General features: G+C 42.3%; 1 protein-coding gene and 1 non-coding gene across 4 annotated transcripts in view; both read left to right on the top strand.

The window, feature by feature from the left end:
* Positions 1 to 550: 550 nt before the first annotated feature.
* SLC41A2 (solute carrier family 41 member 2) overlaps positions 551 to 10,780 on the top strand; it is a 129,285-nt gene continuing 119,055 nt past the window's right edge. The window contains exon 1 of one of the 3 annotated variants that reach the window (XM_033427576.2): positions 551 to 779. The gene's annotated coding sequence lies outside the window, so the exon portion shown is untranslated. Of the gene's footprint in view, positions 780 to 8,686; positions 8,800 to 10,780 lie in introns of those variants that run through there. The other 2 variants (XM_033427579.2, XM_033427577.2) reach the window with 2 other exon arrangements.
* Positions 6,401 to 6,535, top strand: LOC117201183 (small nucleolar RNA SNORA70). The gene has a single exon (XR_004483160.1). It is a non-coding gene; the product is annotated as a small nucleolar RNA SNORA70 (small nucleolar RNA).

Raw genomic sequence — 10,780 nt, 5'->3', positions numbered from 1 at the left:
TTCCAGACACCTCCACAGGGCCCATGCACTTTGCCTGTACACCTCTCTCCCACTGCTGGGAGCTGACCTAAATCTCATTCTTCTGGGGTCGCTCCCCTTCTCTCCTACCTCGGATCAAGCATGGCCCATTCTGCACTGCTCTTAAGAAAGGCTTACACAGTTTTAACCCCGGTCTGTGAGAAGGAAATATGAAGACGGCCAGCAGGAGGTCCCTGGTCTGAGAACAGAAATCATGAGTCATAGATTTGGGGGCTCGGACCAAGGAGCAGCCAGCGATGTGGATGTGCGTGGGTCGGTGGGGATGGAGGGGGCTGACGAACAAGGAAGTCCACAGCCCTTCTCTGCTGAGTAGCATCCCTTGAAATATTCCCCTTTTGCTCTGCCCTATCGGGTTCTCGGCCCGCGTTCGTCAGGTTGCGGCCAAAGGTCCGGGAGAAGGCGGCGCTCGCGCTCCCGATCGCCAACCCAGCGGCCACATCACCAGGCTCTCGCTTCCCCCGGGGCGGTGGCGCGGCTGCGCCTGCGCTGGGCGGCCGCGCGGGGGCGGGGCGGGCGGCTGGAAGCCCGCGGGCGGAGGGCGCCGGCTCCGGGGCTGTCACCGTGGGGCTGCGACGGCGCGAGGAGGCGCGCCAGCGGAAGGAGCCGCGGCCGCTGGGCAGCCGCCGCCGCCGCTGCCGCCGCGGGGGAACTAGGTGAATGCCCCTTCCGTCCCCTGCCACGGTGCCTCGGTCGCGTCTGAGGAGGCGGGGTCCCCTCTCCTTGCACCGCTTTCCGGGCAGGTGATAATGGAGGGAAAGTCTCGGCTTTGGCCGCGGCGCGGGGTTCGGGCGCATCCCAGGTACTAGAGGGAGGCTTGAGACCCGGCGGCCGGGGCGTAGGGAGGCCAGGGCAGGGGGAGCGGCCGAGCGGCGGGGCCCGCCCGAGCCGCCGTGTCCCCTCCGGGCCCGCAGGCAGCGCCCGAGCCGGGCCCGCCGCGGCAGCCCCACCTCGGGCGGGAGGGCTGGCCGGCCCTGGGGCGCCCGCAGCGGAGCCGGGCGGCCGTGGTGGGTCGTCCCCGGCCCTGACAGTGGACCGGACAGCGGGTGGTGGCTGAGTGATGGGTGGAAGGTGAGCACGGATGGAGACCCTGCGAGTCAGGCTGGGGCACACCCCAGATCCAAGGCTTCAGGGCTCACAATTGCTCCGTGTCACCGTGTTCTTTCATTCCTTTCTTTATATTTGTGATATATATCTCAACTAAAAAAAAACCCAAACGTTGATTCATAGAAAGAGAATACGTATATGTATGTAATACATTTGTAGGTATATTATATGTCTATGTAACTTCTTTCTGTAAATGAAGAATTTTTTTAAAAAATTGAGATATAGTTCACATACCACAAAATTCATCCTTTTAAAGCGCGGCCTTTAGTATTTTCACCGAGTTTTGCAACTATCACCACCATGCAGAACATTTTCATCACCCCAGAATGAAACCCTATACCCATTAAAAGTCACTCCTCATTCCCCCGTTATCCCACCCCCTGGCAACCACTAATCTCCTTCCGTCTCTATGGATTTGCCTATCCTGTAAGTTTCATATAAGTGGCATCATACATTATGTGGCTTTTAGTGTCTGGCTTCCTTCACACAGCATAATGTTTTCAAGGTTTATCCATGTGTAGCATGTATCAGTACTTATTTTTTATGGCTGGATAGTATTCCATCGTATTGATGTACTACAATATCACATTTTGTTTATCCATTTTCAGTTGATGGACATTAAGGATGTTTCTACTTTTTGGCCATTGTGAATAATGCTGCTATGAACATTTGTGTACAAGTTTTTATGTGGGCATATGATTCCCATTCTTTTGGGTCTGTATATTTAACTTTTTCAGGAACTGTCAGACTTTCCCAAAGTAGCTGCACCATTTTACATTCTCATCAGTGTATGAGGGTTCCACGTTCTTCACATTCTCACCAACACTTGTTATTGACTATTTGCTAGTTTTTATTACAGACATTCTGGTGAGTATGAAGTAGTGTTGATTTGCATTTCTTTATGACTAATTATGTTGAGCATCTTTTCATGTGCTTATTGGCCACTTGTGTATCTGCTGTGGAGAAATGTCTATTCAGATCTTTTGCCCATATTTTAATTGGGTTGTCTTTTTATTGTTGAATTATATTTAAAAAATTCTAGGTTTGGGGGACGAGTACTGACCGAAAAACCCAACCAACCTGATACCAAGCAACATAATGCTTCTACTTGGGGGAAGTGAATAAGTGCCGTTTAAGTCTGTCAGAATATGCTAACTGTCATTTCTTGGGTGCCTTACTGCCCCTTTACCCTTTCTGGTATTTTGAGAAAAGCCAGAAAAAGTGTGTTCATGACCAAAGTCAAGAGAGAACACACACAGCATTTTCATGTATTCTATGCTTGGTTTGGAAAGTCCCAGTTATCACTTTAATTACAAATAATTTATTTTGGTGGCTAGCTAAGCAAACTAATAAAAAATAGCAAACACCAATTACTCAATTAAAATTTCATATACTTCTCAGGCAAAGTGGAAGATCTTGTCATCCTAAGTGTGTGTAGTCTTTATTACAGCTATATTCATATTTGGGCGGCAAATAAGTATCTTTTATGGCGCTGAAGTTAAGAGCCACTTGCAGCTGAATGAATGCTACTTTGCCTATTCCGTGCTTAATTTCTGAGCGCACACAAATTCAGCATCAGCTTCAGGTCTTTCATACAAAAACCACTGAAAAAGACATGATGTTTATCTCCCAGGAATTCAAGCTCATTTTTCTTTTACTCTAATATGACTGTTCTAAAGTGCACTACCAAATTTCAGAAACGTTATGGAAAATAAAATTAGAGATTTTCAAGTGGAATTAATGGATAAACAACTGATTCAAAGTGGGTGAAGAGCCGTCCAGTCCTGCTCTTCAACTACTAAACTTTAAACAATGGAAATGTTATTTAACCCCTTTATGCCTCATTGACCTCATTAGTAGAATGAGGTAATAATTGCAATATATAACCTGAGTATATGTTTTACCTAATAGAATGATTGTCAAACATACTGAAATTATAACGTATCCAACCTAATATTGATTGTAACTGACTTACCCAATGGATGACTAAATATCCTGTAGTTACAAATGCTTTCCCAAGTTGGCTTTCTCTGCCCCCTGGGGTTTTTAATGTCACTTAAGGACTGAAAGTTGGGGAAAATGTGGGAACAACTTTGGGGATGTGATCCCTGGGAAATGCTGATCAGAGCGGACCTGCCTCCTTTATGGGAGATTTTTAGGCACCCCTCATCTTTTGTCTGAAATTACTGTAGTTAGATTTCTATAGCTTAAAAATGTCTGTGTGTGTGTGTGTGTGTGTGTGTGTGTGTGTGTGTATAAAATAAAAAATATGTATATCTCTAGTAGGCTGGGTAGACTGTCAGCCAGTTGTTTTATCTTAATGTGAACGAATTTGATCAGATTGCTTTCCTCCAGATCAGCTGCACTGAGGAAATGGGAGTTTTGACATGAGGAGGGATAGGAGACGTTAGTGGTATGGGATCATGGAACATTTTGGAGGTTTGGGGAAAACTTGGTCTATTTCTACAAGTGTGGGTGTTGAAAATGGAGATCTATGGGCAGCATAAAAGGTCTGGAAGATGAGAAAAGAGAAGCAAGAATGAGAAACAATTTGGAGGGGAAGGTTGTAGGACACAAAGATAGGTTCAACTTCTTTAGACATTTTTGCCCAAGAAAAATTCAAACGAGGAAAAGTGAAAGAAACCCTTTTCTCCTTCATTTCATTCCCTTCCCTTTTGCTCCACCTTGTTGCTCTGTGCTACGCTTCTCCTCAGACCCAGAAATCAGACTGGGATGACTGTTATTCCTCTTGGAGCTTTTCAGTTTGCTGATTACATCTCTTCTCTCTCCAGATTCTGCAAATTGAGATCAGATTCAAGAAGCCAGATGAGGATTATAGTACTATTAAAATATAATTTAATTTTCATTTCTGGTAAAGCTGGATTGGAGAATTTAGCTTAGACCCACACTTCCTCTGTTCCTTCTTAATTTATCTACCCACGTGATTCTATAGCGCCTAAAAAACTGCAGGTCTCCCCTGCAGGCAGGGAAAGCCCTGTCTTGGGGAAATTTCCTCATAGGAGTTGGAAGGGAAAGGAGAACCTTCTCTTCTTGAAGACAGATAAATCCAACAGCCAGTGAGAGCTCAGGGCTGGGGCCTGTCTGGAATATTGACCTTTAGTCTTATCTCAGCCATGAGATAAGTCACTTTGCTCTAGGAGGAACTGATAGAGTAGGGAGAAAGCAAGGTGTCCCTTTAATCCTGTTTTCTCCTACTTAGAGGAGTGAAAGTTCTCTTGTCCTTGCAGAGAGGCAAATAAGCAGCCATCCGCTCATCAGTTAAGTGCTTGTGGGTAATAGCGTTTTGTAGGCTAACTTAGGAACTTAATCACCAATTATATAATTGGAACTGAGAATATATTTTCCTTTGAACTGGCGAAACCTCTTAACAGTTTTTAAGTGGGTGCTCATTTCATTGTGCGGTTAAATATATAGATTATTCAAGTCCATTTCCTTACTTGCTTTACTCCTCATTGACTGAGTGCCTAATAAGTAACAGGCACTGGGCTAGGCTCTCAGGATTCAGCAGAGACCAAGAATGGGTCCTGATGCTTATGGAGTTTACAGCCTAGAAAGACAATTAGCACACATACAATTACAGTAAAGCTTAATGAATGTTAGAAAGCATAGAGTACTTCAGGAACACAGAGGAGGGGGAACTAATCTAAGAGGGTCAGGGAAGTGATGTTTAAGAGCTCAGGTCACAAAGTAGCATAGGAAGTAGCCAGAAAAAGGCAAGAAGGAGGATGAGCAAGAATGTTTCCGGCAAAAAGAATGTGTGGAAAGGCCAAGAAGTGAGAGAGAGAGAGTGTGGTATATACCAAGGTGGTATTTTTCAAGCTGCAGGTACCTACCAGGAGATTGTAAAATTAATTTAGTGGTTGTGAACTGCATGTTTTTAAAAAGAAATAAAATAGAAAATAAGCGTGTCACACATAGATACTTTACTAGAGTGTGATGTATAAAGTTTGAAAATCCCTACAATAAAGGAAACAGAGAAAAAGAACAGTATGACCACAGCCAAAGATCTTGGGTAGGTGGGAAGGGTGATGCAAGATTTAGTTACCCTTTTTAAACATTTTGGCTTTATCTTAGAGGAAATGAGAAGCCATTGAAAAGGTTTAATCAGAGCCTGATTAGATTAATATTTTCTAAGGATCCCTTTGAATACGTCGTTTTCCTCTACTCAAATATAAACTTTGCATTCCTCGGCCCAGTGTTACGGGTATTCCAAAGTCTGGTTCTGGTCTCTTCTAAAGAATATTTCTATTTTTGGTACTGGAACTTCTCGTTTCATAAAGATTCGTGGTTTGCCAAAGTGCCTTTGCACCAAGAGGGAAAGATCTATGAGAGCAGGCCTTGCTTCTGTCTTGTTCACACTGAACGTCTGGCGTTTAGCATGGTGCCCCATGCCCAGTAGGCACTAGGCAAATCTTTGCTGATAGAGTCTAAATACCCTGACTATTAGAACTGTTACATAGTAGTAGAAGTGACCTTGATGTTTCTAGCAATCCTTGCTTTTGGAAAAAGAAAAAGGGTTTTTTTTTGTTGTTGTTGTTTTAATTTTTATTTATTTACTTATTTATTTATTTTATTTTATTTTTGGCTGTGTTGGGTCTTCGTTGCTGTACGCGGGCTTTGTCTAGTGGTGAGTGGGGGCTACTCTTCGTTGCGGTGCGCAGGCTTCTCATTGTGGTGGCTTCTCTTGTTGTGGAGCACAGGCTCTAGGTGCACAGGCTTCAGTAGTTGTGGCACATGGGCTCAGTAGTTGTGGCTCGTGGGCTCTAGAGCGCAGGCTCAGTAGTTGTGGTGCACAGGCTTAGTTGCTCCGCGGCATGTGGGATCTTCCGGACCAGGGCTCGAACCCGTGTCCCCCACATTGGCAGGTGGATTCCTAACCACTGCGCCACCAGGGAAGCCGGAAAAAGGTTTTTATTAGAAATTCTTTTTGCCCAGTTGGATTCATTAGTGATAGAACTCCATTCACTTATTTAACAAAAAGTTAATTTAACAAAAAGTACTTTTGTTATACTAAAACAGTAGTAGAGATAAGAAAAAGAACAACGGACTTTCTGAGTCTGGGGTTTCCGCTTTCAAGAAGTACAGAACATTGCAGGCTGTTCACAGGAGGAGGCAATCGGGCAGCCATTTATATTTTGTTTGAACAGATAGGCATTCTCTGAGCACTCACCAAAAGGCAGTTTTATAAAGATGGCTGGGGACAAAGAGAATACATTGATTAAAATGTATCAATCATCTGCAGCCAATCCAGCCAACTGTGCTCTTTTCCCCATGGGGGCCTGGTGCGCAATGGTTGCAAACAGCAGCCTCCTCGGTAGTGTATGCAGCCTGTTGCCTGTATAGGTTGCCCTAAGGGACCTCGAAGACAGCCCTTTCCAGTGGACATTAATGACTGGCATGCTGACCCCAGTCTAGGCTCCGGGCAGGTATGGGTGGTGCCTTTGGAAAGCCCCAGGGCACAGGGGTCAGGGTCCACATTGGCCACGTCATGATGTCCATCTGCACCAAGCTGCAGAACAAGGAACATGTGATTGAGGCCCACAGCAGGGCCAAGTTCAAGTTCCCTGGCCGCCAGAAGATCCACATCTGCAAGAAGTGGGGATTTACAAAGTTTAATGCGGACAAATTTGAAAACATGGTGCCAGGAAAGTGGCTTATCCCGGATGGCTGTGGAGTCGAATGCATCCCTCGTTGTGGCCCCATGGACAGATGGCGGGCCCTGCACTCGCGAGAGCCTTGGCGCTGTCCCCTCCTTACTCACGCCCACCAATAAATCCTACTTTCTTGTCCAAGAAAAAAAAAATGTATCAATCATATGAGCTTAATGGAGAGGCAACAGAAAATAGATTTTGATCTTAGAAGTAAAAATAGAACATCCATATACCCAACAGAACTTACCATTAAGAATTTAGTGATGTCAGTTTGTTGCCAGAGAATGATTGTACTGTCACAGTACTGTGACTTCACAGAATTGGATAGTGAAACCCAACTGTGAAGGAAAATTGTTTCAGTGTATGGTTTTGATAAGTGGCAAGAGAAGTTATGAAAAATTCATGAAAGGTAGAGAGGCTTCAAGTTCTGTTTCAGATTTTTCTTTAATACATTTTTTGAGATATGGAAACTTCGCTAATTAGTTTTGTAAATTAGATTTTATATATCTTTTTTTTTTTTTTTTTTTTTTTTTTTGCGTTACGCGGGCCTCTCACTGTTGTGGCCTCTCCCGTTGTGGAGCACAGGCTCCGGACGCGCAGGCTCAGCGGCCATGGCTCACGGGCCCAGCCGCTCCTCGGCATGTGGGATCTTCCCGGACCGGGGCACGAACCTGTGTCCCCTGCATCGGCAGGCGGACTCTCAACTACTGCGCCACCAGGGAAGCCCCATAAATAAATAATTTAATAAACTCCTACCCCCAACATCTTCTTTAAAAAAATAAATGTGGCAATTCTCGTGAAGAAATTTAACCATTAAAAATGCTTTTTTAGATCAATGGTATCTTATTTCTTTTGAAATTAAAAAGTAAAAAGTGCTCAATATAAACAAAAGTTCAAATAATATAAAAAAAAGGCAGGATTTAAAAAGTGAAAATAGTATTTCAAGTCCTTCCTTACCCTGCTCCCTCAACCTAGGCCAACCCAGTTCTCCAGAAGTCAGTGCTCTGAGCACTTTGGTATCTGTCCTTCCAGACCTTTTTCTAACCCAGTGGTTTTCAAACTGTGCTCCAAGGAGGGGCTTTGGGGGCTTCTCAATTAGGTAAGATGGGGACTGAGTGGGGCTTCAACCGGTACGGCTTTGCTTTTACCTGTTTTCTATATTGGGGTTTCGAGTAGGGTTTAATTTAAACAAAGCATTCCCCTGCATTAAAAATAAATGTTCAGAAACCTTTGGCCTAATTTAGAAAATGAAGTCCTAACCCTGCAGTCAGGAATTCCAGATCTTCCAGTTTACCGTTTTTTTGCTGCTTGGTGATACAGATCTTCTACTCAGACCTGCCTATCCATTTCCCCGGCAGTTGTCTGCTTGGTTGCCAGCCACCTCATTAGGACGTACTTCCCCTTCTTTTTCTCCATCTCTCTAAATGTTGTTATTTAAGGTTCAACTCGTCAATGTTTCGTTCACTCCTTCTTTCAACATTTTTAGTGGACACCACCTACATTTTGACTAATACTGAGTGGGGAATATGCAGAATTTTGTATCAAAAGCTCACAGACTAGTAAAGAGCAACCTTCATGTAAATAAGTGCAATTATGTATTATAAAACAAGAGCGTTTGAGATACTAAAGATATAAGTGGTCTCTTCCTTCTACACCACATTATATGGCACTTATAAAAAGGGCAATTTATGGTATGGTTACATTTCTGGGTCTTCAGTAAATAATTGCTCATTTATTTATTAACAGAAGATAAGGCAGAAGATAATTCACCTGTGAATTAGGGGGTGAGACTTGGGGGGGAGCTGTTTCCGTTCTTGAGCAATCAACCGTGTTCAAAAATAACTTGAATCCAACCTGCTAGATGCCGGTGTAGCGCATGGAGTTGGGAGGGAGCACTGAAGGACTTGTTCTGTAATCCTCGTCTCCGTGGCCACTCACACTGGTGTACAGGGAATGCCTGTCATTTCTGCTTTATCATTAGCTGGTAAGAAAGTTGTGAATTTGAGTCCTGTGTCTTTATTTTACTGACTTTGTAACTTGAGCATATTACTTAACCTCTCTGAGACTCAGTTTCCTGAACTGTAGTGTATGAACATGTCTACCTCCTAGGTTTTCAGAAAAGATTATACAAGTACATACAAGCAAAGTCTATTCTTTTTGCTTTCAGTGGTTTTGATGTTCTGTAGAATGGGTGATTGTTCTCCTTTCTTTGGGGTTTAAGTTTTTAAATATTTGGGAGGACTTATGGATTAGACTCTAGTTCTTTTTTTTTTTTTTTGGCCACACCACATGGCTTGCAGGATCTTAGTTCCCCGACCAAGTATCAAACCCATGCCCCCTGCATTGGAAGCATGGAGCCCTAACCACTGGACCTCCAGGGAATTCCCTAGACTTTAGTTTTTTGAAGAAGTGGTTTTTTTTTATTCTCAGAGTGGCTTTTTGATAAGCTATTCATATTCCTGGTAAGGTATGAATAAACAATATAGGAAAGTAATCAGGCCAAAGAACATTTAGTGGGGAAATAAATCTTTTTCATTATTAACCAGTGTATTCTCCTGAGATTTAAAGCAGACTGTTATATCTATGATCAAGAAAGCAAAATTAATAGGTAGGCCCAGAGTCCAAAGCCTGGCCTATTTTCTTCATTTTATCTCCCACTTTCCTCTATCTTTTACATAACAAACAGTAAAGAATTTTTATGGTAATGTTCTAGTACTCTTTGGAAAAAAAAAAAAGTCAGAGAATTCTTGTCTGTCATTTCTGGATTATAGGTTTCAGAATAACCCCAGGCAAACTCATGATGGATTCTATCTTTGTAATATTTCTCATTCTGGTTGAGCAGACTTAGTTCTCTAGTCTAGAATAAACCTTACACTAATGGTTTAAGGTAGTCTGTTTTACTTGTAAATTGTAAAAATGTTATTTAGATACCTTTTTAAAAGTAAAAAAGTACATTAGATATGATATTTAAATTTAACAACAGTATTAGAGCTACTTCCTATTCCAGCTTTCATCTTCTTTTTTCCTTTTAAAACATTGTGGTTTCCTGAAGACCTGTGTTGTTCAGTATATATAGGTACCATTTGTTCTGTGTATATACTGGTCATTATAGATATACAGTATTTTATAGCATGCTAGCAGTTAAATGAAAAATAGGATGAGTGCAGTGTATACAATGTAAATATTAAACTTCAGTTTATTTTTTAAAGAAAGTAGGAACAAAACAGTTGATCTGAAAATTATAAGGTAGGGGTTTAATACAGCACTGTATAACATTTTTGTGATTCTGTGGTCTAGTCTGTTCCTTAGTAAGGGGAGAAAGAGGTGGAAAGTAGGTTTTGAGCCTTTTACAAAAATATATAATAATGAATAAGGATGACGGTAACTAGCTAATATTTATTGAAGGCTCAATACACTGTTCTAAGCACCTTACATGTATTAAGTCATTTAATTCTCACAGTAACCCAATGGAGGAGATATTTTTTCATGAGGAATCTAAAGTATAGAGGCATACGTCCCATAGCTAGTGAAAGTCAGAATTTAAGCCAAAGCAGTTTGACTTTAGAACCCAGCCTCTAAACTACTGTCAATATCATTAGTGTGTTGATACTTCTTCACATTTAATTTTTTGGAAGCAAATCGTCTCTTTTAATTGAAGTGTGGAGATTTGCTGAATAAGTCACTTGAAATTCCCCCGTAAAACCACTCAATGCAAATCATGTTATCCATTTATTCATATAATGAAAGCATTGCATGTATCTCGGGAAGCTTTGTACAGTTTCAAACACAGCATAAAGCATTTGCCAGTGATTCCACATGAATAGTACAACTTTGAACAAGCAGTTAATATTCTCCGTTTCAAAATGTGTTTGACTGAAATCTGTGTGCTCAAGTCTGGGATTTTGATTGTGCATAGATTTTATCATCTGAGTTTAAACTCATATTATTCCTTGGAACAAAACCTA

This window comes from Orcinus orca, chromosome 11, assembly GCF_937001465.1.
Source record: "Orcinus orca chromosome 11, mOrcOrc1.1, whole genome shotgun sequence".
NCBI classification, from domain to species: Eukaryota; Metazoa; Chordata; class Mammalia; order Artiodactyla; family Delphinidae; genus Orcinus; species Orcinus orca.
The sequence above is the reverse complement of the archived record's forward strand: the minus strand, read 5'-3'. Positions and strand labels throughout refer to the sequence as shown.